This window comes from Capsicum annuum, chromosome 4 (genome assembly GCF_002878395.1).
Source record: "Capsicum annuum cultivar UCD-10X-F1 chromosome 4, UCD10Xv1.1, whole genome shotgun sequence".
NCBI classification, from domain to species: Eukaryota; Viridiplantae; Streptophyta; class Magnoliopsida; order Solanales; family Solanaceae; genus Capsicum; species Capsicum annuum.
The window spans coordinates 111,689,130-111,694,829 of record NC_061114.1 but is presented as its reverse complement, the minus strand read 5'-3'; positions in this window follow the sequence as shown (position 1 = coordinate 111,694,829).

Here is a 5,700-nt window from a genome sequence, read left to right as displayed (position 1 = left end):
TACTCGTTTGTCAATTAGTACATATAATCAATAAATGAAAATAAAGAAACAAGAAAAAGCAACTAAGAATATGAAAATTTGAGCCTTAGGTCGATTTTGAAGGTTATCACATGGCAGCCTTGGATTCGTTGTTGGAATAGTTGAAATTTGAACAATTTTTCTTGTCTTTAATTTGTATTGATCAATTTTAAATTTGGAATGGGGAAAAATCAGTTTTGGGAGGAAAAACGCAAGACTTGGAGCCTTTTTCAATATTAAAAAAGGTTTGACTTGTCTTGCACCCTTTTGGCAAGACATCCTTTTTGAGGGTCTTGTCTCCTTTCTTATTTTGGAAATCTTGGAAATTATTCTTACTCCCTTTTGGTAAGACAATACCTTTGAAAGTCCTTTGTCCCCTTTCTTCTTTGGTATGTCTTGTACTTAGGTCTTTAGAGACAAACAAAGGTCATGCTTTATATTTCCAGTCTCATAGATCAAACACCACATCTTGAATGTTCTTATTCAACAATTTATGAATAATATGAAGAACACCAAGAACATTCAAAAATGGTACCTAACCCAAATAAACTCCAAACTAAATGATTCTTGTCTCTTTTTGCTCATGTTGATCTTCCAAACAACAACAGGTTTTAAATCCACAACCCTTACTAAATTTGGAGATCACCATTTTAAGATTCTTCAAGCTTCAAGTCTAGCAATAGTGAAGAACTCAAACAAACTAAGATTAAGCTCAAATCATGGATATAGACCATATTAGAGTTAGGAAGAAATGAGCTAACACTTGAAATAACAAAAGACACAAAAGAAAAAAGAAATATGAGCCTCAAGTGTTGGTCTAGGTACAAAAATGGGGAAAAAATTTCATTTTGAGATTTTTGGTTGTTCAACACCTTCTTTTTTATTTTTAAGTTGAAAAGCCCAAGATTGATCTAGTAGGAATTAAATCAATCTGTGCTCTAATACCAAATGATACGGATAATACTACGAAACACTAAAACATCCAACAACATGAGAATAGCAAGGCACAAATCAAAAACAACAAGAAATAGGAGACTCGAAAATAATACACAAATGAGGCAAGATAAAACAAACACAATAGTGCAATGAAAATAAAGATAGATACTTTCACTTAAAATGATTACAACACCTAAGAATCAAGACGTGTCTCAAATGTCAAGAACCCTAAATCCCATAAATAACTAACATAAAACTCTTATGTAGACACAAGAGGGACTTTAATCTCTTCAAGAACCAATATTTCTAAGCCAATTTGAACCACAACTAAATCTACACTTAATATGCCCTAGTTACGGGTGGAACTCTCTCACAAGATAGAAATCTCACAATGTTTTTTCAACAATCCATATTCAATATAAGCAAACTAGAAAGACCTTATAAGAGACATTATATAGGCTATCTTATTACATGATAAAATAACCTTAATGCCCTTAAATAGAGGGGGCGCATATAGAGTGCTTGGAGGGGGCATATAGTTAGGTGAGGCATTGAATCAAAGTGAGAAAGAAAAAGAGTTTCAGTTCAATCCAAAAAGCTAAACTTTATCTTTGTAGTTTGATTTGAAAAAATATATAGTAAAATCCCTTGAAACCCAAAGGGACTGGACTAAGACCTATTTCAGGTCCCATATAGTATAGAATACTTTTTTTATATTTATGTTAAGTATTTTTACTTTCCACATTCATCAAGATTTTGTAAAGTAGATGATTAGTTGACGGTAATGCCCCAAAATCTCATCCTAGAACATCACATGAAGCATAAGGCTATATGTTTCCCAAAGCTAACCCTTTGAGCCTGTTGCTACTTCTGCCACTTACTTTAAGATGAATAACCAAACAATAAATATTGTATTATATCAAAACAACACTGAAATCATTGAAAGTAAATGTTTGTATATCAAATACTACAAATATAGAACAAAACTTAAACTGACAGTCTGACAATCCTCTACTTACTAAGAACTAGAGTATCATTAGGACAAATCCCCAACTGACTCAACTAGACTAAAAAGAAATAATAAACTACAATAAAGACTGTAAATAAGGGATTAGGTCCTCGAACCATGAGGACTCACTAATGGTTGAAGTGTAGATAAAGGTACTCGAAGATCACTATCACTATTGAGACTGAGCACCTGAACCTATATTATGAGACTATCACACCAACGTATATGTGGATCAGTACTTTGAGGATGTACTGAGTATATGGGGGTGTATGCAATACTTAAAAAAACAATACCATCTATCTTTTTAAAAATCAAATATGCTGATATAACTGACTCATCTAGCTTGAATAATCTCAAAAATGTATATCTAATAAATTATGAATAATGGAACGAATAGTATAAATCTCGTTAGTCAATATACAATTTTTGATATCTATAGTTCTATTCCCTTCCCAAAACATATAGACTACGTGGTAAAGTACTTACCTCTATTTCTGAGAGCTAGGACTGTAATTTTATAACTGAAATTTAAAGTAAAACATTAATTGACTAAGTTTGTAAGCCTTTACACTTATTATCTAAAAATCTTTACTGACCAAGATATCTTTCAAAGCTTTAGGGAAAATAACTTATCTCAAGGAACATACTTTACTTTAGATTGTTAATCTTTAGGTTGATTCCTGATCAGGAAGGTCAGTAGATGTTACCGGATGAGTTTTGTATTTTTCGGACCTAGTGAATCAACTTGATCTCAGTGTGGCGTGTTGACCATCACGTTAATCAATATTTTTCCTTAGCTCCCAGTGGAAATTACATGTAACCTACTAGGACTCGATGCGGTGTGTTGGTCATCACATCGATGCCAATGATGTAATGCATGGGTCTGCGTGTCAATAGTTTGGTTTTCAGTAATTAAAAAGCTGCATCCTCAGGGGTATTAGGGTCTTTTTCCACCCCTATTCTTCCCTAAAACATTCGATTCAGCCTTTATTGAGAAAAATATACTCACACTCTCTCAAATTGCTCAAGAACAAGAACCCTAGGCAATTTAATTTCAAAGCCAAAGCTCAAGGTTTCATTAATTTTATTCAATAATTTAGTAACCAAGGTATGTCAAGTGTACATCCAAGGGTTCCTTCTACCCTTAGAGTCTAAGAAACTCTTTTAAACTTCAAGTATCTTGATTTCATGCTTTCCATGAAGTGGATTCAATTGTCTTCATGATTATAATGTTTATTGGATTTCTATTATATAATTAACTGTAAGATTTACGTAAAAACAGGTATTATGTATGTAGTATTCTATGAATTCATGTCAAAGCCTAGAAATTTTGATGGTCATGTGTTGATTAGTACTATGTGTAAATACTATACCTTCAAAGTGTTTGATGAGTTGTTCATAGAATTAACTAATGAAATTATATCATGTTAGCATGTATTCAAGTTCATAGCATGTAAGTGTTTTCCAGAATGTCCCAATGAATGAATAATGATCAAGTCGTTATTTATCTTGTTTCAAGATTGGGTTGTGTCTTATCATTTATGCTATCGAGTCCTAGGGATATTTAATACCCAACAATTTAGCTGATTACCTAGGGCCTTGGTCAGTCTTAAGATAGTATTAGTCATCTCATGATTATTAGTACTCTCAGTCAGTTATAGAACTCAGAAAAACTTAGTAAACTCAGTATCAGTCAAGTCTAGTCTAGTTAAATATGCAGTTCAGACCATAGTAAATTCAGTTAGTTAACAAAATTTTGTAGTATTTCGTCAGTCAATGAAACTAAGTGAACTCAGTTCAGTTCAGTTAGACAGTATAATAAGTAATAGTGTAGTCAAGCCTAGTATGAACAAAGGATTAGTTAAGTGTATACTTAGTTGGGAGTAGGATTCAGCATCGAGCGAATGCGGGGATGGGGGCATTTCTGCCCATAGAGGGTTTGACCCTTAGAAGAAATCCTTATGGTTCAGGACTACGTAGCTGGCGTAGGTTGAGTTATCTTCCTGTAAGATTAGGGTTGATACATCTTGTATGAGTTTTTGTTCCTTCGAGGGTTGACGAAAGAGCTTCCTATTGTAAAGGGTTAACTCATAGCTTATCTTTACCCATGGCACGTTACTGACACCCTTCCAACTAGGTTACAAGGTTGACCTAATTTTTTTCAAAAAGGGGCTTGTCGGTTAGATGATTACCTCCCACAGTCTTAGTTTTACTTCCACTCTTAGAATTGAACTCAGTTCAGTTCTACATATTTCGGACTGTTAGATATAGTCACTCTGTTCAATACAAAACTTAGTGTAGTTCCATAGGATCAATACTGTCAGATACAGTCCCTCAGTTATCAGTTATATAGTATTATTAAACTTAGATATCATTAAATTAGTAATTTAGAACTCAGTATCCAGTGCTACCATGACCTCAGATTACAGTATACCTATTTATGCATATGCTCTCATTTAGTTATATTCATGTCATTCAGTTAGTATTGTTACTGTATATGAACCCATGTATTTCATCCTACCTTGTCAATTAGTTAGTATTGTTCCTGTATATGAACCCATGCATTTTATCCTACCTTACTTTGCTTACCAGTACATTTAAAGTACTAATGCTTACCATTCTTTTAAGCTATGATATTTTATATCATAGGTTCAGATGCGCGGGCTCCCTATCATACTTATTAGTTTAGATATTCATCTAACAGAGTTAGTGGGGATTCCTCTTAGTTTCAAGGACATGATGATTATGTCAGTAGTTCAACTTATTTTAGAAGTTCAAAGTAAGATGGGGACTTGTCCCATCAACTCTATATTTCAGACACTTTAGAGGCTTTTTCAGACTAGAGCATTTTTAGACAGATGTATCAGACTTGTTATTTGTTATACTGTATTCAGTTTTATTACAGTATTTAACCATATGAAATGTTTTTTACCTAATTTTTGCATATTACAGTACTATTATTCATTTATTGCAGTAGGTACCAGTCATTGATTAGTTTGTGGTCCTTAGAGATTATGAGCACCGTGTACGTCTGGGTTACAAACTAGGGGAACTACAAACATGATATTAGAGCCTAAGGTTCAACAGATTCCTAGGAAGTATGAAATCCACATCTCCTAAAATCTTATGCATGGGTATGTAGCGCACTATACTTATGGACAGAAGGCTGTGAGGTGTTTTTGGAAAATGTTCCCTTCTTTCAGTATTCATGTTGTGTGAGTGAGCATTATCTTCAGTTAAAATCTCTATATAAGCCAAGTTTCTCTTCCATTTATAGAATATGCCTCCAAAGAGGACTAAGGGAATAGGAATAGGAGACCAGCTAGAACCCAGGCCTGTCCAGCCAGATCCTTTGGACGAACACATCTCTTACATTGAATTCAGAGAAAGTTTCACCACCCTAGCTCATTCTGTTATAGCTAATAATGAATGCCCAGCTACTGCTCCAGCAAACCTAGTTTCCAATATTGTTGTATCCAGGATTCGGTATTTCAATCGAATGAACCCTCCATCTTTTATAGGGCCTAAGTTAGATGAAGACCCTCAGGAGTTTCTTGATTAGGTGTAGAAAGTTAAATATATTATGGGGGTGACGGTGGTTGAGAGCGCTGAGTTGGCCGTATATTAGTTATCAGTTGTGGCACACTCATGGTTTAAATAGTGGATAGAAGAAAGGGCTGCAGATGTAGGGCCTATAGAATGGGAGAAGTTGGCTGTTACCTTTCTAGATAGGTTCT